This window comes from Fukomys damarensis, unplaced genomic scaffold (assembly GCF_012274545.1).
Source record: "Fukomys damarensis isolate Sample0158 unplaced genomic scaffold, DMR_v1.0_HiC HiC_scaffold_2, whole genome shotgun sequence".
In the NCBI taxonomy this organism is placed as follows: Eukaryota; Metazoa; Chordata; class Mammalia; order Rodentia; family Bathyergidae; genus Fukomys; species Fukomys damarensis.
The window spans coordinates 4,990,439-5,012,111 of NW_022900914.1; the positions used below are offsets into that span (position 1 = coordinate 4,990,439).

Below are 21,673 nucleotides of genomic sequence, written 5' to 3' on the forward strand. Positions count from 1 at the left end.
AAGTAGATTGACATATTCTTGAAATATTCGTAATGATAATTGAAATTCGGTAAGAGTTCTCCTCTTCTTGCTATCCGAAAAAAGTCAAGTAATCACAGCATGTCGGTACCTCATAATTCCATTTACTTAATGAAGCAAAAGAAAAATATCAATATAGCCAGTGTTTTCATTTCAATCCAAATATCTTCGGTTTCCACCTTGTTTTCTTTCTTAATATGGAATACATTTTTCCAAAATGAAAAAAAATTACATATGTGACAATTAATATCCATTCTATTCCAGCCTTCTAAATGCCTCTGACCAGCCCATATCAGCTGTTAGGAGAAAGCATTAAAAATAAAACAACCACCTAGAGTGTTCCCAAGCTCTTTCTAGCAAAAGTTCCCATTGTCCCATTTACTGGTTTCTTAAATTTCCTTTCCCTTCTCTTTGACACCAGTCTTGACCACCATGCTCTACCAAGTGCCTTGGATTGGCTTGATCAGCTCTTCAGAACATGACTTCCTGCATCTGCCTGCATCCCCCTCCTAGGGAAAGAGCCTTCATCTCTTCCCTCCATCTGAGCTCGGCCAGAACATAACCCCAAGAGACCCAAGTGTAAGAGTTAGAGTCCAGGGTCATTGAAAACACAAAGATGTTACAGTGAAAGACCATGTGCTGCAAGGACCATGTTCTCTGACTAGAGAATATTTTTACGCCAGAGCAATGCCAGAAAACACCTGTTTGCCTGCCTACTGTACAACCCCCGTAAAGAAGGAGATCCTCAAAGTACGGCATGAGGGCTTCCTTACTTCTCATTTTAACACAATGCCTAGAAAAAATAACATATAAATGATTGCTTAATTAATTAATTAATCCATCCTGTCAGATTAATTAACTCTCCCAAACAAAACTTCCATTTATTCGGTGGTTTCAACTAGAGGTAAAAAGGAAAGCAATCTAATTGAATTAATTCATTCTGAGGCATGAATTATTAAAATATATCAGTCTGAAGCAGGACTTGGCAATGGCATTTCCTTTTAATCTTCCCAGGAGGTTTTCAGGAGCAGCCTGGCTCGAGGATGACCGGCGTCAGAGCCTTCGGCACTGCTACCACTGGGGCTCCCGCCACCATGCACTCCACGCCTCTGCTGTGCTTCTCGGGTCTTTCCCAACACTCCTTGCCTTTCCACAGGCCATGTCCCTCTCGCTGTCCCGGCAGGGCTCTGAACTAAGGGACAGTGTTCGCTCCTGATCCCTCAGCATCTTCCCCTTACTGTGCTGATTTGCATCCTGAACCCCATTTTTTACGGGCATGGGTATCAGAAATTATATTCCATTCTGAATAGGAATTAAACCACCGGTGCAAAATACCACCTGTCCGTAAGAAATCACCTTGAAGGTACCATGGAAACCATGAGTGCTTTGATGGATCTAAATGAGAACGAACTTCAGAGGCTACGCTCCTCAAGCCTGGTCAGCAGTAGCCGGTGGCAATGCGAGGGTTGCTATCAGTCTTCTTCATTTTCAGGGTAAAACCCCACTGTGAAAGATAGAAAAAGATCTATTGGAGCTGCCAGAGCTATGAGAGGGGGTCAAAATTCCCGACACCCCTTCCTATGGCCTCATCCTCTAGAGTAAAATATCCGCACAGCTTGGAGGTGACCAACAGAGGCTGTTGGAGCAGCTTGGGGCCCCTTCCAGGGGATGCAAACCTGACTTGTCCCGCTGGACCTCCGCGGTAACAGACGTGGTCTCAATGACGATGGACTGAGCCCTGGACAGCTCCTACCAAGGTGTCAATGGTGTCTATCAGGAAATCGTCATGACTGTGCTCTCTGATGATGGATCTGCTGTATCCGTGAACTATTTAGAGCTTGTTCATTTGAGATGATCTGAAACGCCCCCTCAGCTTGTCTTCCACATATATGTTTTTTTTGGAGCAGTTTTTGATGTAGCAAGGGAAGAAAAAGGTAGTGGGATTTATCGGGATTAATTAATACACAGGAGAAAAGAGATATGTGATTAAAGTAACTTCCCAGGTTTGTCATAAATATTTCAGTCAGGTGTGTGACGCTGCAGTTCTGTCTTCATCACTTAGGAAATAGTGCTAGATATGAGACTTGAAACTTCATGGGAAGGAAAACGGAACAAGGATTCTTCTAGGCATGGCTATGGTGGGAGAGTCACAAAGAGAGTGGTAGGAGCTAGTTAAGGATAGCAATTTGGGGAAGATAAGAATTGTCCCTGCACATCCAGGGCTGAGTCCAATGTACAGACAACCTACTGGAGGACGCAAAAAACAGAGTGCTGGCAGAAAAAGGCCAGCCTCAAAGGAGTCCAGGTCCAAGTCAGCCCTCCAAATGCTCCTTTCCAAGAGTTTCTTCACGGCCCTGTGGAGATACCCTAGACTTTGCTCTTCAGCAATTTCTGTTATTTTTCCACACACCATCTCCCAACCCTCCATCATATACAAGGTATGTGACTGAAAAACACAGTGAATGTCTAAATTCAATACTATTTATTGCAGTAAAAGAAAACACACACTGCCATTAGTCCCCTTTACTCTGGACACACTTATCCATCCTGAAGCCATTCTGCAAGCTCTTTTCCATGAGTGTCTTTAGTAGCTCTGTCATGATTGCCTTCACGTCTTGAGTCCATGCACAATGTTGCCCTTTCATGGTTATTTTGATGCTGAGGAAGACCTAGATCTGGTGAGTAAGGCAGATAAGGACACATCGTAATGTTTTCATGATCTTCCTTCCCGTTGAATAGCAGCCAGGCAGCAGCATTCACTGTCGTATTGATCACACCTCATAAAGACACTCACAAAAGAGGGCTTCCAGAACTGCCACAAAAAGTAGCAAGAATGATGGCTGAGTGTATCCCAAATGAGGGGGAGTATTTTAATGATGTCTTTTACTGCAGTGTTTCAAACATCCGCTGTATATTTTGATCACATTTCATATGTCTTCCAGTCTGTCTGACATCTACCACCCATCCTTAGAAACCCATCTTTCAGCTTCCAGTTCATCCCGGTGAAGTCCACCATGACACTACCTGTTGTACATTAGCTACATCATTGGCAACCAGAAGCTTCTGTCTGAGTGGGGCTGATTTCACGAAGCAAAGTTTCAAACACTAAAAGTGATTTAAAAAGGTTTTCATTCTCTACTTGCATCTCTCAAAGACCATCAAAAGTTTCCCAAATAGTTTATAGAAATATTTTTTAAAATATTCCTTTGTCAATTTGCCATCCTGAAGATGTTCCAATAGCATCCTCTTCCATCTCTTCCTAGTCAATGTCTCTTCCCCATCCATCCCGTGAGGGTTTTTTTTTCCTCTTTTATTGCAGGGGAGAAATTGGGGTAGCAATGTCATGCTTCTCATTGGCTTTGTGGGGGAAGAGCAACTGCTACGAACATACAGATCTCATGAATTTATATCTCATCACACACTTACGCCCTTGTGTTTGAGATTCTTTTCCTGTGTATTGATCTTGCCTTTTCAAATGAATTATGAATTCTTTAAGAAATGAACTCTATTTATTAACCTTCGTGTTATAATGCAACATAAGTTTTCAATAAAAATATGTGAAATGAAGCTAAAATATATAAAGATAAAAGTCATAAATTAAATCTTACATTTATTAATTTCTTCTGTAAATACCACACACTACACACTCAATTACTATTTGCTGCTGATGATAAAAATAGGAAGGCAAACTGAACCAGGCTGGAGGAGGCAGAAGCCGGAGCCCACTCTGCAGAAACGAATCTGGTATCTCCACCATGCTTCCTTGCTCCTCCAAGTTCCCTACAGTCCACACAGTGTCCTGATGCAAGGTCCCAGAATCGGGGCCAAGGCCTCTCACTTCGGGAACATCATGACCTGAGATGCAAGGTCCACAGTAATGTCTCTCAGCTGGTAAAGTTCTAAACGCTAGGAAGACCACCAGCTTTCAACATCTCATAACAGCAGTGGTCTTGGGGGCTGGGTTTCCCACTCTCAGACACAGTCAAGAATTCCTTTCTAAGGCATCTCCACGCAGTACTGACAAATGCTCGTCACCTGCAAAGCACCTCAAAGCTTGGCCACACAGCCTCACATGCTCAAAAGGATTCCCTGGAGGCCAACGATGACATTTACCATGAAATTTCTAACCACCAGCCCTAGAGCTATTTGCTGGAGTTACACAAAAACCTAAGAGTTCGCTCCCATGATCTATTTAAGCATTTCAAAACAACTCTTGACTGTTCCCTGACTCTTTTTTCTCCTTAGCCTACCTCCTTTTCCTTCAACCCTTTGTCATGTAACATCCTGAACCTTCTCTGGTCAAGAATTGTGAAAAGCCTGAGCGTTTTATCCTTTTGCAAGTGAATGAGCTAACCAGCCAGCTTCACAGTTGCTGGCCAAAGACTCAAGGATTTTGGGTCAGAGACAAAGGACTTCATCACCCACAGCACAGAAGGAAGCATGACAGCCACGTTTATGTCAACTCCCCCTTGCCCTCTAAGTCCCAAAAAGGTTAAGGTGGGTGCGGGCCAAGGTGAAAGCTGTGTACCCAGTGAGCTCACGTCATTACTAGGTCCCCCAGCATTAACAGGGAGCTGCTAGAAAGCTTACCAACATTTACCCCAGAGACGAATGCCATCTTTATTATCCTACTCTGGACACAAATCTGCCCTTTTCCCCAAAGTAGTGCCCTCTTTCCACCCTCCAATGCTACTGCAGCTGTGCACAACAAATTAATGAAGTATCTGATTTAATCTATCACTATCATCTGTATATCTTTTTAAATTTTTCATTCATTTCATGTTTTATTGTTATTGAAGACATATTTTACCAAAGCACAAAGGTTAATAAATATATTTTATCCTTAAGGAAATCATAATTTACTTGAACACTTATTTGTTCAGAAGCCAGGAAAAAGTACAGAAGACCCATGGAGAACAGGCTCCCAAAAGGCAGCCTCTCAACTCTCTTCGCTCCCCACCACCAACAGCCGTTGGATAATGCACTGTTGCAACTTTCTGCATTGGCTTGACTAATTCGGGGTGCTGAAGGACCTCCGCCATTTGGGGGTGAGCATGTGCCTTTCTACACACAGTCCAAGATCATACTGCTGATTTAGAGGCCCCACTGAAAAACCTGCAACCAGGGAGCAGCCCCATTTCAGCCTCTTCCTCCATGCTTCCCTGGAGCACAGAGCAAAGCCACTTCCCCGCAGTCAGCTCGCCTTCCAGTCCCCATGTCTTCCTTGAGCAGCTTACCTTACCCCGCCTCTCTCTATGAGGGCAGGACCACAGCTTCTAATTCACTTTTCCCTAGCAGCCTGTCTAGACACAGTGTGATGTCATAAAGAGCCGCTCGGTAGGGCCAGACTAAATCCAAATCTCACCTCCAACTAAGTTGTTGGCTCTCTCAGCCTCCCCGAGTCTCTCCATCTTTATCTGTAGAAGGGGCACAAGAGCAGTGTCTAGCTACTGGGGCAGCTGAGCAGTCTGAATGAACTGGTAAATGAAAGGAGCTTAGACTAGTGTGTGGCTCACAGTGAGCTGAAGGCACCTGCCTGCTCTTACCTGTGCTCACTGAAAGTATCCAGCCGATGAAGTGTACATGGCCTCTGCCTTCACATTTGCATGGGAGTCCATACAAACACATAATTAGACAAATAAATTAATTAGAGTAGAGATGAGCACTCTAATGGAAAAGTCCAAAGTGCAATAGCAGCAGGTCCCAGAGGGTCAGGATGATTCAGAACCACCAGGTCCGGGGTCGACACACAGTGGCCTGTTGGGTTTTCATAAATAAAGGTCAGTGGAACATGGCTTCACCCTTCATTTACAGTTTGTCTATGGCTGCTCTCACCCTAGAACAGCAGAGCTGAGTATTCCAGAAAGAGATCTCACAGACAACAAGCCAAAAATATTTACCATCTGGCCCTTGAACAAAAAAACTCTGGTGATCCCTGAGCTAGACAAAGAGGGAAAAGGAAGTGCCCATCCAGAGGGTGGAGGAAAGGGGGTCAAGTGTCAAGGGTCCAGTGTCAAGGGTCAAGGGAACTTAAAAACTGTGTGTCATAAACTCCCCACCTTTTCAAATCCATACCTAAGAATGCATCTATGTAAACACAGACACATCATCTCCTCCCCTCCAGTCTCTGAGAAAAGATAAATCTTTCCCCTCTCAAGACTGAATCCCTTGCTCTGGCCAAGGCTCCTTCTCCTCCACCAACACTCCCTGCCACTTGTTCTCTGTCTCCTGTATCTGCAGTCTCCCTCTCCTTCCTGGACCCTTGTCTCACTATTTCTATGAACTACAACCATTACCACCCCGGTGACCCAGGTCAAATCTTAGGCATAAGTCTCAACAGCTTCTCCTTCACCATCACAAGTCCAGCTGATTCCTTCTCTTTAATATCCATCCTCCTCACCAGCTGCTTCATTTCCACGTCCAGTCCCCATTTAAGGCCCTCCTCATCTGCCTTATGATCCCCACTTCCTCAGCTACTAGGCATCCTGCCTCCTAACCTAGTCCTTCACATCCATACTCCCCACTTTACCTTCAGGGTCATCATTCTGAAATGCAAATCTGACTACATTACTACCCTGTCCAGAACCCATCGGTGGCTTCCCACTGTTTATGTGTAAGAACCCAAACTTTCCGAAAAGGTACGCAAAGCTTTACATAAAAGGGCCCTGGCACATTTCCAACTTTAGCCCCTGCAATCTCAGATGATTTACTTCATTGTAACAATCATGTATGTTTCTTCTTGACCATGTAACAACTGTGGCCACCCTTTGTGTTTCGCAAATTCCTCAACTCCAAGTTTTGGGGAAGAAATTCCAAGCCAGGTGCTCACTTTCTCAGCCTCCCTTGAAGCTAGGGTGCAGGTTACCTCCAGTCAGAGGTGATCCTAAATCTGAGGTTGGAAACATGAAGTGGATGCCGAGCCCAGAATCCACTCTGATGTGAACAGAGCAGTTAGCATCAAGTCTAGAATTCCTGCACTCCTAAAAATTCTACGAGCTCCCTGTCCTTCAATCAGTTTTTCTGCTTAGTCTAGCAGAGGTAATTTCAGTTTTAAGTTTTCTGATAAACCTCTGAAGTATTTTCTCACATTTTATTTCCACTCAGCAGAGAAACCAGGCTTTCTTTTATGCCCCCATAGTCAGTGCCCTAAAACACACACACGCGCGCACACACACACACAATTCAAGAACTGCAAGGCAAGCGTGACATTCACATCCACATCTCCCTCCCTCCTTTTTGCCGTAGCTCATTCATCCCTTCATCAAATGTGATGAAGTTCCTGCTAAATCCCAGACACTAGACCAATCCTAGACCAAGGTTCTAGGAATAGAACAGAGAAAAAGACAGAAAATGTTTCTGTCTTTATTGGGCATATATATGTAAGGCAGAGGCAGCCTCTCCCTTGGGTCGCTCTCCAAATGCCCACTGCACTGCTGGACACAGAGACCACCCACAATGCATGTCACCTGGGCGAGTGGACGACTGATGCTCACTTCCGGGTCCCAAGCCACCTCTTGCTGACTTGCTTCAGATCGGCCTAATGGCTAAGATCTCATGGTATCTATAACCTTCATCCTGACCTCTGCTTGGCTACCAGCACAGTGCCTGTGGTCGGTGAGCAGACTATGGTGTCCTGTGATCATATTTTCCTTTTGCTAAACCCCAAGAATAAGAAGAATAACTATCTTCTTTCTTTTAAGCCACATGAATCTGGGTGCTGGCTTACTGCATGTTCTGGTTTTCGGAGTTGTCAGTGACCTAAAGCACTGACTTGCTTCTTCGGTCTCCCTTCAGTCTAACTCATGCTAGGACTTGGAACATAGTAGGTTTACAGTAAACTGAAATTGAATGTGACTTCATTTCTTAATATATATGCCGTATACAGATACCCTCACAGACAGAACATGTGAGGAGAGCCACAGGGTCTAATTTTGCAGAAAAATTCAGAACAGCCTGTGATTAGTGAGTTTGCTCCATTTCCCAAGAAATCGTTTTAACCTTTAAACACAGAAGGTCAGCGTCTCCTCTCTCTGCTCATGCATAATTCCCCTGCCCTCTGCTCTTCAGTGCTGCAGCTGCCCGCCTGAGAGAGAGACAGAGTCAGCAGGAGGAACGATGTGGTGTGCGTACGGCCAAGACACCTCCCTGGGATTGACTAAGTCCTCAGAATATGTCATCTCATTTGCTACATTATTAATAAAGTTGCAAGAAGTTTGGGAGAAAACTTTTCCCCCCTAGGAAAATGATCATTTCTCCTACACACTGTGCGCACTTAGGAAGATGAGCATCAGTAATACAGAAAGTATCCCCCCTCGAGTCTCATCTGCCAGCCAGCGCCAGCAGAGGACTTTGAAACGAAGAAGGGATGGGAGGGGACAAGTTGGGCACAGCTCCACTACCAGGCAGGCCCGGTGGGGTACACGAGCGGGTGGCACACTGGGGCAGAGGAAATCCAGCTGGCCCCAGAGTCTGGAGCATTAACACAGATGGTGGGACATGGTCGGAGACGGGGCTCCCACCCGGGTGATGGCTCATGCGAGACAGAGATGCAGAGTCACTGAAATGAGGCGAAGGTCAGACTGGCCGGGTTGCGATTTCAAGAAAGGCCGGGGCCAGGTTGCAGGGCTGAGCCTGCAGCTGGAGCAGGTTCGTGTCCTCAGGCAGGTGGGGGCCTCCACACAGCCCACTTGACCAGATGTCACTAACTTTTCATGGGATCCTGGGCTTCAGCACTCACAAAGCAGTCGGGTCTAACAGCTAATGGGACAGACATCTAAGCATGAAGTCCCATCAGCTCCTCGCCCGTCCTTCTCTCCGCCCTCTCCTCTCATTGCTCACTTACAGGTGTCTCGCATCGCCTAACCCATGCTTCTGGGCTGCACCTCATGGGCTGTGAACTGCATCTCACCACAACACGAGGCTGTAAGCTGCATGCAGGTGATGTCATACTGCTCATGCTGTGTGCCTTGCTTTTGGATCAGTGCCTGGGACTCCATCCATATGTACAGAACTTATAAATAAACACAGTGCATCCTGAACTGAAACGCCTAAGTCTTCTCACCTAAAATGCTTATAGGCCAGGATTACTTGGTCTGTATTTGTGCAATTCTGACTATTTCACTAAAAATACAGCATTTTGTCTTCTGGGTTTTGGACCATTTTCCAGCCTTTCAAGTACAGTCAGTCTTGACTGACAGAGCTGCAATTCCCCTCCACCTTGCGTCGCCTCTCCCAAGCCAGGGCAGCATGCCGCCAGCCTCCGTCCAAGTCTTGGATAAACATCGAACGCACAGAACTTCCTGACCTGCCAGTAGATATGTCCCCTTAGGCCTAGATTCATTGTCCTTTATCGTTTTCATCAGGAATTGTTGAAATAGAGTCTCTCAGCCATGGAAAACACCTTAGAGACTGAGGAAGCAGATGTTTCCACTTTACACATGGGGATTCCAGGGCCATGCTGGGAGGCAAGTGACAACACAACGCCCTCTCTTTGGCATCATACAAAATGAAGCAGTGAATTCACAAGCCTCACCCACAAAACAAGCAGTGTTCAAATCCTGAGAATAGCCAGTCCGCGTCCAGGGAGACAGAAAGCTGAGCGGGAAGTTGGGTAGTAATGAGCTCTGGGCGGCCTCGGGCTTTGATGGCCCAATCCAGAAATGGATTTGCCATCATCCACACCAGACAGGTGAGAGCCATCCCCAAAGCTTATCTATTCTTCGTTTCCCATCCAAGGTGGTCCAGGCCCAGATGCTAGAGGGCTTGGGCAGCCTGCGAGGGCCCTTGGCCCTCCCTTCCTCACCACGTCCCTCTCCGTGTTTTCTCCGTGCTCTACCCCGCTGAGACCCGCACTTACTTAAGTGGAGAGCAAATCATACCCTGGTGAGCCGAGGCCAGCAGAGAGTCAAAGACAAAAGAGAGAGGCTTCTTGGTACTGCTGAAAATACAACGTCCTTTGGCTCAGAGTGACCAGTTCAGAAATGAGAGAAAACCTGTCCTAAAACAGCCAGAAATATGTGGGTGAGCGGAAGAACTATGCGTCTTGCTGAATGAATCAAAGAAAGAGGGGTGAGTGAGCGATTTCAGTAGATACAAAAAGGAGCTGCATGTACAGGCGGAAACTGCAGGGTTTTCTCAGAAGACAACCCAGGTTCCAGTAGGGCTGCGGAGGGAAATTACAGCCAGTGCCTCCTCCGCTAGGAAAAGCCAGGCAAGGGAACCCGACACGGAAGCAAGTCCTACCCAGGGCCGGCCAGCTGAGACCGCCTTCCTGTTCTTTTCCCCTCCCCTCACTCCCTCGAGAACCTCCTTCCGGCCCTCAGTCAGCACACTCACCCCACACGCAGCGTAACGTCTCCTACAGAGCTTGGCCCCTGACCCTCTCTTCAAGTTGCTCCCCCTCTGGCGTTCGCCTCTCCCCGCAGATGCGGCATCTCAGATTCGTTCTGCGCATGCTCGGGTTTGACCATCAAGCGAGTGGCCCGGCTGTCGTAACGCTGAGAAAACCACACAGGAAACCATGTGGGGCAACACTGGAGACGCAAAGGGAGCAGCTTCGGCTTGGGCAGCCAAAAAAGACACAAGCTCTCAAAACTGCCAAAAGGCACCTTCGGTTCTAGGAACAGAGCCCACTGCAGCAGTCACTCATTGTTTATGGGATGGATTTGGGAAGGAAGAAGAGGCCGGTGGCAAGGCAAGCAATGTGGGGATGACTGGGACATAAAGGCAGATTGGTGAGCGCCAATTTTGGAAGCTGGCTAGCGAGGCAATGCCCCCCGCATTCTTCAGAGAGAGAGAGAGCAGCTCAGGACGCTCCCGCTGCCTCGGCCCCTGCGCCCTTGGAAGACAGGAAGGGTGAAGGTACTCTGAGGGCGAAGGCTCTGAGCGTCTCAGCACACTCCTCTCCAGAGTGAGCAGCGTTTCTGATGACCGACGCTGACCCCTCGGCGTAGCCTGGAATGCTCCCGCGGTCTGGTGCCCATGAGCAGGGATTCCGCTGGCTCCTTCCTTCTCCATCCATCATTCCTGAGAGTGGCCTTTCCTGTAATGTCACATAAAGTGCAGACAGCAGCAAAGACAAACCCCTGAGCCTCTCACACACACCTCAGGTGCGATACCTGCGTGCATCTCACATACAACACACGGTGCACGTACGAAACACCCAGCGCACACAGACACTGCGAACACACACGCTCGCATGCCTCCCTTTCTGCATGGATGTCTCCTTGCACCCTATCCCATGACCTCCCACCCCTCACACACCTCCGCCCCTCTAGGCTGCGGGTTCTGTCCCGAAGTGTGTCGTGGTGCTACAGTCTCACTTCTTAAAGGAAATGGAGAAAGTCACCACGCTTCTATCACCTACCTCCAAATGCTAGAAGGCGCCAGGTGGCATCTCCTCTTCCTCCCTTCAGAGCTACCCCCACTGCATCCCCAGAAGAGAATTACCTGTGATCCAGATCCCTCCCTCCACCTCCCGAGCAAAGTCACCTTCTGTTTAATTATACCCTCTTCTGAATATTCAGTGTTTCCTTCTGCCAGATCCTCTCTGTTTTCCACCTTTAACTTTGGGTCTTTGGGGTTGGTTCCTTGGCTCTCTTGTGGCTTGCTTGCTTGCTTGCTTTCCTGGCTTCCAGGGTCTATACGCTAATAACACTGCACCTGGACATCCAGCCCAGCTCTTGATACTTCGCAGGCATTGCAGTCTTCCCAGGGGACAAGAGCCTTCAACAAGACCTGTCCAAAGCTAGAATTCTCACAGTTCCCCCACACTGCTCTTTATCCCCAGTGTCTCATAGCAAGTTGGCATTTCCAGCTAGCCACTTCCCCAAATCAGAGGGCTGGAAAAGACCTTGACCTTAACTCTCCTTCTTAACCAGTACACTTCTGCCTCCTAGTACCTCCTAAGCATTCCTTAAATCTGCCTTCCTCCCCACTTCACCCTGAGGTCTCTATCCTCCCACCCGGAACCCAGAACCGGCCTCTTTCCTACCCTGAAGCCCACCACGCAACAGAAACGGGAGCCTGCTGCTCTCCCCACCTGTGTCTTCCTGCCCTCAGGTCCTCCTCCCGGGAAAAACACAGGGAAAAGAAACTGAGCCAAGCACAGCAAGTTCAGGGGCAGGGAAATTATTGATTCATACATTTGCTCATTCATTAAATTATACCTTCAAAACTTGGAGTTAGTCCTTCTGGGACTTCCCAGGCCCAAGTGCTGAGTTTATGTCCTTCATAGCACTTACCTCCAACTTGTTATTGTGTTCTTTGGTTCACTTCTTTTTTTTTTTTTTTTGAGATGTATCCCAGCCCACTTCTTTTTTTAATCCATCCCCCTTTTAAAAAAGTAAGTTCCTCAAAGAAAAGGCACACTAACTGCCTGTTAGCCATGTGGGGTCGTAATTGGCTCAAGCTGCTAATGCAAGATCCACAGACTCGGCAGCTCAGACACTGGGGGTTTGGCCTAATTGTAGAGCTGAAGAACCCAAGACCAGCGTGCCAGCAGCCCCAGCCTCTGGAGAGGGTCGTGTTGCGAGTTGGCAGGTGGCACCGTCTCTCTGGGCCTCTCAGGTTAAAGAGCAGAGAGAGAGGAAGCAAGATCTCTTTTCCTCCTCGCGGGGCTCTGGCCCCATCCTTCACTGTCGGCACCTGCTCACCTCCCCAAGGCCCCGCCTCTTAATACAGTCCCTCTGAAGGGTGGGTTTGCAACACACGGATCTGGGAGGCGAACACACACATTTATTGCAAGGCAGCATGTAGTACTCAGGCCGATGCTCAAGAGATACTCACGGAATGAAAGAAGGGATGAAGAGTGAACACACAGTGGCACAGTGTCATTTCTGGCCAGAATTAGTTCTGCCAATGCTAGTGTGACAACAGATTCTGCTATTATCTATTGCCAAACATTTACCAAGTCCCTCAAGCATGCAGAGCACAGGTAGAATGGGGTGTGGACCAGGAAGGACTCAATTACAGAAGACGTCATTTCTGTGCTCAGATCCCGCTGAGGAAGGTCACTACTGAAGTACAGTTGTTATTACTGAAGCGTAAAACCAGAGCTCCATAGGCCCAGGGGCTGTCATCAGCTGTGCTGCACCCCGTGGAACTGCCGTCTTAGAGCGGGAACTGTCCCAGTGCAAAGGGTCTGGGCCTTGGAGAGCCCCTGCTCCCTGCTGTAGGGCTATGCTGACCTCTGCATTCCATGTGCTCAGCCCTGATGGGAGAGGAGGATGTATCTTCCACCCTGGTCACAGGAGGCCTCTCAGAGTTCTGCAAAAGACCACAAGGGAGGTACAAATGTGTGAGGAGAAAGGAGACGAAGAGCGAGTCAAAGAGTGAAACAAAGCAAAGGAAGGGGAGACAGAGAAAACCCATCCATCATGGGCTAAATCTAAAATGGCCGCCCGAACCTCACGTATTTGGAATGTGTTTGATTTTGGGGGCTTATAGCTGACTTTCTGTTAGGATCTGGGTCACTGCGAGGGTGACCCAGAAGGGTGTGCCTCCCTTCCCTTCCCAGCTCTTCCCTGGACTCTCTGCTTCCAGCCACCATGATGAGAGCCGCTCTACTCTGCCCAAAACTTTCCGCCATGCATTTCTGTGTTTAAGCTCCTGAACATGGACTAAAATGTCTGATCTGTGAGGCCAAGTAGACCTCTCCTCTTTCAGGTTGTTGGTGTTCTGGGTGTTGTATTCTCCAATGAGAAAGTGACTCCCAGAAAGATCCCATCTGAGTCTTCGTTTTTCACCTCTCCTCTGCCTTAGTGGCCCCAGACCCCAGCAGGGCTCACTCAGACAATGCAATGCCCCTCTCTCTGGATTCCTTGCTCTCCCTAGCCACAATGCAAGCCCCAGCCAGAGGATCAAGTGATCTTTTACAAACAAATCAACTTGTGCTGATGTGTCACTTCTCTTTTTAATATCTTCCTGGACTTCTCCTATGATGAAAATACAATCCAAACTCAGGTTCAGTCTTGAAAGCCCTCCCTCTGTGGACTGGCTACAGCCACGCTGACCTGCTTTTGATATGTGAAAAACGGCAGGCTTATGTGTGGCAGCCTCAGAGCTTTTGCCTGGCTGCCCTTTCTGCCTGGATTACTCTTTCCCTTCGCCTTCATTTGGCTGGGACTTCTCATCCTTCAGCCTACGCAGTGCCCCTGCCTAGCCTTCTGTGACCACCCCTTCCTAAATAGCCATGATGCCCATTCTCCATTACTTCCCTGGGTTTTACTTTTCTGCATAACTCTCAGAGCTACTGAATTTTTCATGTTTCCTATTCTCTCTCTATTCCCCCATGTATTAATTTTCTCTTGTTCCAAAACAAATGGCTACAAACTAAGCAGGTGAGAACAAAGCCCACTTATTAGTTCATAGTTCTGGAAGACAAAATTCGGGGGACTTAGTTTCTGGATTCTCTGCTCCAGTCTTGACAGGGCTAAAATCGAGGCACTGAGTGGCTGCACTGTCATCTAGATCTTGGGGTCATCTTCTGTGCCCATGTGCTTATGCAAGTGTCTCAGTCCACTTTGTTACTAATGACACAGTACACAGACTTTCGAGTTATAAAGAAAAGAAATGTATTTTGGCTCCAAGATGAAGTGGTCACACAGCTGGTAGTGGCTCTTTTTTTCTGGTAGAGGCCTAAGGAGGCACAAAGTACCACATGGCAAGAGACAAGGAACATGTATCTCTTCTAGTCTTTCTCTCTCTCTTTACAAAGCCACCAGAATTCAGTCATGGAGGTCCCACCCTGATTCCCACCTCTAAACATCATTGTGGTATTAAATTTCTACACTGTTTATACCTCATAATAGAGATTAAATTTCAACATGCATTTTCAGAGGCTAAAATCCACATTTAAACTATAGCAGGCAGAATGCAGTTCCTTGTGGCCCTAGGGCTAAGGTTTCCATGAGCTCCAAAAGGAGCATGTAGCCCCTGCAACTTCAGAACTGGAAGAAGAGAGTCTCCCTCACATGGAATCTCTCCCACACTTTGAACATTTCCACCAGGAAGAGCTCACTTTCTTTCAAGGGGCCATTCGATCATGTCAGGCACACCCAGGATGGTCACCTTTAGAGTCAGCTCTGCCATATAACATAACCTAATCAGAGTGACTATCCCATTCCCAGTGCACAGCCATACTGTGTACATAGGGCATATATACACCAGGGGTGAGAGTCTTGGGGCATCCTTAGAATTCTGCCTATGATGATCCCCAGAGTACAATTCCACAAGTCTTGGTCACCTCTGAGACCCAAGACCTAGAAAAGTGTCCCCAACCACACAGAGGACAAGCAGCAAACGGCACTGTTGCCCAGCCCTATGGAGGAAGCAGCTAGAGTCCACCAGGGACCAGGACCTGTAGCCACCCAAGAACTTCCTGTCAGTCCAGTCCAGGGATGGAGGGACTCAAAACCCCACACATCTTAATCCAAAAGCAATCTACCAGTATCCATAACTGATTGCTAGAAACCTGGAGAGCAGGGCAGTTTCAGCCATAGAAAATGCTCATTAGATTTTCATTGTTGTTTATTGATGGAATAATAAAGTGAGTGATCACTTCTGGACACTGCAGATGGAAAGCACTGGGGTGCTTGGAGTGTGGGAGGACTGTGAGCCCACCAAATGCCTCCTGTCTCCTTTGCTGAGGGCCCACCCAGCCCCCTGTGTGCCCAAGGCCTGGCTCACAGCCACCGTAGTGTCCTCCACGAAGCCTCTTCCGATGCCCCAGCCAGGATTCTCTGCACTGGCACCTACCTAGCTCATTGGGCCTTCACAGATCTTCCTTCTGATATCAGTTCCCTATCATGGAACAAGAGGTGAATTCTCTGTGTTTCAAGTCCCTTCCCCAGCTCTACACTCCTTGAGGGAGTTGACTGCCTCGACCTTCTTTGTCCCCACCTCGCACAGAGTGGGCCCATGCAGTTGTGCAGATCCCCCTAGACTGCCTGCCAGGAACTGAGGTCTGCTATAAGCAGGAAAGGGCAGTTAACCTGGGCTGGGGTCACCCTAGAGCAGAGTATGAGGGGGAAAGTGGATGGGGATAGAGGGACTCACCAGTCCTGTACAGGCAGCAGGAGCCCAGACTGAGGACCCTGGCACCTGTGAAAAGGTGACGGCACAGCCAGAAGGGCAGAGAAGGCACACGAAAGGAGAAGAAGGACAAGCACCCAGACCAAGAAGGCAATGCTGCTAATGCTGTTCTCCAATGGAGTGTGTGAGCACCTTCATCCAACCTGCTTGCATCCCTGTAACTACTTTTGCTTTGATGAAAGTTGCCCAAAGAGCCACAGGCACTCAGGATAGAACTCATTCTCCCTTCTCCTCCATCCTGGGATGACCAGTGGCCAGTACTGGTGCAGCTCACATGGTCGGGATTGATGGCAGAGATGATGCCTTTTTCCCTGAACATACAAAGGATTAAAGGAGAACCGTCTGGGAGCAAGAAGCACAAAAGACGATCACCAACCTTGCGCAAGACCGACACTAACACTCAAGTCCCACTTGGGTGCATTTCCATGCCAAGAGTTGCAGAAAGACTCTTAGTACATCTAAAATAGGCCAGAAACTTTCTAGACCTCTTGCCCGCCTAGGCTTCCACCTGGGAGACTGACATTCCTAGGGAGTCAGAGGGCAACCTTGAAGGCGATAAGCCGGTGGGCACTGGGGCCCAGGAGCAGAGAAGCTGGGATTATTCACTGGGAAAGACAGGCAGGCAGGATTTCACGCAATCTTCAGGTATCAGAAGAGTTCTTAGGCAGTGCAAGCTAAGTCTTGGCAGTGGCTACCGAGGATAGAATAAGAAAAGGAGCTTAATCCCCAGCATAAGGGATTTAGGATAGCTATGGGGGAGAATTTCCTGATAGTGAAAGTTGTTAAAAGTTGCAATGAATGGTCTCAAGAGAGATTCGGGACTGCTCTGGAAGCTTTTACAAGTAGAAGAGATTATCCTCTGGCAGGGCAGCTTATCTCTAATCCTGCCTGAAGGCAGGGGAATGGACACAGTGACCTCAGGGTCTCCTTCAGACTTGTAAGCAGGCCTTCCCATCAGCAGGCCAGCTGATGCTCTAAAGAAGGCCCAGAGTGCTCCCAGAAATGAGGAGAAGCTAACCCATGTGAGATGGCCTTTTCTTTTTTCACCTTTTAGCCGCAGTTGCCTTTGAGCCATGGCCAAGCTCCCCTGTAAGCTCGGGTCTAAGGAAGGGCACCTTAGACAGGAAAGCCAAGAGTGTCCCCAGACCAGAACACAGACAGGTTTCTTCTGATTCTGTAAAGTACTCTAGACACCAGGGCCATGAGTGTAGTCTTCTGAATGGAGGGTTCTGCATTTGACAAACCATAGGACCCCCCAGGCAGTACCAACAGGAAGTCTAAGGATGCTTAGACAGATGTCCTGCTGACAGGACGGCAAAGAGAGTGGTGCTGATGCTGGTGCCCCCAAATTGGGTTCCTACTTCTGACAGTCAGATGACAAGTCTTCTGGAACACTAACCTGTCTCCAGGTACTCACATGCAGGGCAAGAGAAGAAAGGTGCACAGCTCTGCCTCATGTGGGGACAGTCATGGGTACTGCAGAATGTCTTAGGAGGCTCCTGAGTTTGCAGAGGGCTCGAAGAATGGGAAAATGTAGGCAGACAGAAGTCTGGAGACCCCTGCGGCATTTTCAGAAGTGCTATCTAGCATGGAAAGGACTCAAAGAGCCACAGTTGACCCACTGCTATCAGACACCCAGAAAGCCAAGGGGTGACTTTCGACTTTCTGGAAACTGAGGCCAACTCTGAGCAGCATTCAAAGCTACAGATAAAGCTGAAAGTGGACACATCATTTATTTTCAAGTCTGTCTCTTATTCAACTCCTTGCACCTAGAGAGGTTTGTCCTACTGTTTCTGTCTTAAAACACAGAGGGGGTCTTTCCAGTGCCCTTTCCTTGTCCTCTGTGTCTCTGGCCAAGTCTTTTGCAGCCTATCACTGCTTCCCACCACTCAGCACTGAAAAGTAAGTCCACAACCCTATGACCGCTCCACAGGACTTGTGGCCAGGGTCCCCTCTTGGGGGACAGCTTTCCTTCTGAGGGTTAACACCCCAGGCCACTTCTACCGAGCCCGCACCAGCTTCAGTCATTACAGGTCTGGGCCTCGAGAAGTGACCATGAATATGTAGACAAAGGAAGCATGGAAATGTATTCCTCTGTCCGTTGCATATGCTAGGAAATAGGCAGTAAAGTGTGGCAAAAGCATATTAAGCATGCAATCAGCAGCATTCTCATGCCCAAATAAAGCTATTTTCATTTCATAAAGCAAGAGAGCAAGTCATGTCATTAGGGAAATAGAAATGGGGAACTTAAATGCCTAATTGGAAGCTCTATTGCACTTGCAAAGTACCTCTGGTTTTTCTAAAAATTCAAGCGAAACATATTGAGCTTATAATTGCAGATAGATCGATGCCATGTTCCTTCCTGCATTAGCACCAAAGGAAAGTCCCTTCCTGTGGGCTCATCCCAGATCCAGCTACACTGTGTGAAGAGCAGTGAGCCCAGAAGAAAGCACAAGGGCTCCTGGACCAGGAAACATCAAGCAGAAGCAAAGGGCCTCTCTATCCTGAAGGCAAAAATCTACATCCGTAGTCCATTTCTGACTCTTTTAGTCTAACTCTCCCACTCCCAGTTTAAAAGATGGATGCATTTCATTGATTTATTTATTGGCCATTTTCTATATGCATGGTGCACAGCAAGGCTAAATCATTTCTTCAAGCCTCAGGAACTCCACCTATAAAACGCACTGGTTTTAGCCCCAGGATTCCATAAAAGGGCCTGGGGAACTGCTCAAAAGCGGGTCCCCATAGGGGCTTGGCAGATGAGATGGCAAATCCAGCGGCAAATTCTCGACCCACACCCCCACTCCCAATGCGGTGAGATGACCCCACTGGCATATGCTCTATATTTTGGGATTCCACATCCAGTATTATTTGCACAAGGAAAGGCTCTGTGGTTTAAGCACACAGTTCACTGAAGCCCACATCTCTCACCCGACCGTGGGGAGGACAGAAGCCCTCATACAAAAACCGGCTGGCTTGATCAGAGCTCAGGTGTTTGCACATCCTCTGGGGAATCCTGGGGGACGCGTCCCAGAGTTAGAAGAGGAAGACATCAAGCGTCATATTTCCTGGGAGCATCGGTCTTGACCTGCACGCGTGACTGTTCTGAGACAGAATCAGAGTGATTTAGGCATCTCATACTTTTCTCCACCCCTCTCGTGTGGTGGGGAAATGAGAACATTCTCACCTCCTAGAATTGCAGTGAGGTCACAGGCTCCTCTTCTGTATAAGATCTTGTGGTTCGGGAACTTTTCCTGTCTGGGTGACCGGAGGACTGTTTACCGACACAGTCCCCTCTGATGAGAGGAGTGGGCACCAGGAGCACAAAGCCCACGGCCCGGGAGGATACTGCTCTCAGCTGACACCATGGTGTTTCTGCACACATCCGAAGCCCAAAGAAATGAAGGCCGGAACGAGTGGGTGAAGACTGGGCTCTCTGGGTGCTGAGAAGAGGGACCTCTAAAGCCTCTGTGCACAGATGCAAGGACATAACCTTGACTTTGTCACCTGATCCCTAGAAGAGGCTCACGCTGCATTCCGGGGAGCATCTACCCAGATCTCTGGCCCCTTTACCTTCATAGAAGAGGAAGCAAGAAGATAAAGTCAGAACACATACTTTACCCAAACAACACAGGCCTGTGCCTGGTTCCTGAGATTAGGAGCCACGAGTGAATTGGCCTGGCACACACAGGCAGAGTTCCCTAGGTGAGTCGGTCCCTGCTTGCGCTGGAAATGAAAGCACAGGCCTCCCAGGGACGACCTGAGTCCAGCCCCACATGGTCACTGGAGTGACACCGCCTAGCTGAGCACCCACCTTTCTGTCCCCAGCGCTGTCTGCCGGCACCACCGCAGGACAGGAAGCTGCCCCCCTGCCAGTGTAAGAGACAACTGGGTTAACAGAGGCAGTACGGACCGGTCCACAAAGACCCTGGTCCTAGGTCTCCCACAGACTCTGACCCAGTGGAGCTAACACGTCCCTGAAAAGCAGAATGATGTAAAGGGAGGAGGGTAAAAACAGAAGCAGCAGGGAGAGGATAAATAGTGAGTCTTGTTTGCTAAATTAGTTATAGCTGAAGAGTTTGACATCTGACCCCATGTATTTTTAAAGCATCCAGTTAAGGAGCATTTATTAAAATGTTTTGAAGTTGTCCTCTGAAAGAAGAGACCCTGACAGGCCACTCAGTATACTGCAAAGGTGGGTTAAATGCTATTATCCCTGCTGCAGAGATAGGGAGACAACAGTATAATGGATTACCTTAATTTCCTAGAGACAGGCAGGAATTCATTACTGGGAGGGAGAAAGGGAAAAGCAAAAGAAAATCAGATTAAAGAGTCCCCGAGCCCGGGCCACTTTGCCAAGACAGCCAACAAATCTGAGGGAAGGAGAAGCAAGCACCCAGCCTCCCAGGGTGCTGCTCCAAACAAAGCCGCAGTCCTCGGAGCCGGGGGATGGGATCTGCAGCACAAACAAACTCACCACGCACAGAATCGTGATGGCTCCGATCTGCCAGGCACTGCAGATCGGAAGAGGAGGGGAGAACGATCCCGGTCCTAATTTAGTTCGGGAGCTTTCGTACACTGGCAAATCTTTCCAAAGATGATTTTCTGATGAGAGTCGAACGGCTGCAGCCCGAACTCTGCAAGACTGTTGTGCCCTCAGCACGTGAAGGGTGTTCCTTAGCAACTCTCCCCTCCGCTTTTAGGAGGGAACCACACCTCTGCCAGGAACGCGAAGCTAGAGGAGCCTCAGCATCTCTGATGACTCACGGCTGGGGCAGCAAGCAGCACACGGGAGGCTGGCGGAGGCCGGAGCGCGACGCTGGCAGGAACGGGCCTCGGCGCCGCCTGAGCAGACAGCAGCGAGCGGCCACCTCGCCTCGAAATTTCTTCACTGCTTGCAGCTGCCCTGCGCAATGGCAGACTAGCAGCCTCAGCCTCCCAGGGTTAACTTGGCGTCACAGTCTACACGGCTTTTTCCTTTCTGGCAGAGCGATCCCAACGCGTTCCTAGAATCAATCTTTTCCTCACCAGATGGACAGATGTAAAAAACAGAAAGGGCGGTCAGGTCAGTGGAGAGGAAGGAAAGGGGTTTTCTGGGCTGCTTTTGCTTTCTTTGCCATAGAGTGAGAGCATTGCTTCGGAAGTGTCAGAACTGGTGGAAAGAAATGGAAATCATGATTTTGTTCATCATTGATACCTTGATCCGTGGCGCAGTAACAGGGTGTCAGCCGAGGTCCTTTGTGGTTTCAGACTTGCCTCCTTCCAGCGATGAAGGGGCCATCACCTCCAACCGGCATTTTCATCCAAGTGAACTTGTCCTCCCTGAGGTCGTGATCCAGAGCTCAAATACAGATATTTCCGCCATGACTAATTCTCAGGCCAGATGCTTCAAAACTGGACGGGGCTATTCTCATTTGAGAAGAGAAGTGAGATTCAATTTGCCAATATTCACATTCTTGGAGGAAATGATATTCCTCCTAAGCCAAAACATATTGGTAAATTCTCTAATATAGTCCAATGATGTCTCACTTTACATGATAAATGTTTCTAAAAAGTTGCATGC

At 48.4% G+C, this 21,673-nt stretch overlaps 2 long non-coding RNA genes across 4 annotated transcripts in view; both read right to left on the reverse strand.

Annotated features, from left to right (window-relative positions):
* The window catches only part of LOC104848742, a 93,254-nt gene extending 82,802 nt beyond the window's left edge, over positions 1–10,452 (reverse strand). For both annotated transcript variants that reach the window (XR_004517010.1, XR_776517.2), the window contains exon 1: positions 10,354–10,452. This is a non-coding gene — a long non-coding RNA (uncharacterized LOC104848742). The remainder of the gene's footprint in view (positions 1–10,353) is intronic.
* Positions 10,453–10,964: 512 nt separating this feature from the next.
* Positions 10,965–21,291, reverse strand: LOC104848741. Of its 2 annotated transcripts, XR_004517009.1 has the most exons (7): positions 20,588–21,291; positions 20,366–20,398; positions 19,925–19,979; positions 19,298–19,683; positions 19,042–19,215; positions 13,206–13,284; positions 10,965–11,059 (listed from the first exon to the last, which is right to left on the reverse strand). It is a non-coding gene; the product is annotated as an uncharacterized LOC104848741 (long non-coding RNA). The 2 variants fall into 2 exon arrangements; XR_004517008.1 differs by lacking the exon at positions 10,965–11,059 and having other exon boundaries at positions 12,740–13,284.
* Positions 21,292–21,673: the final 382 nt, after the last annotated feature.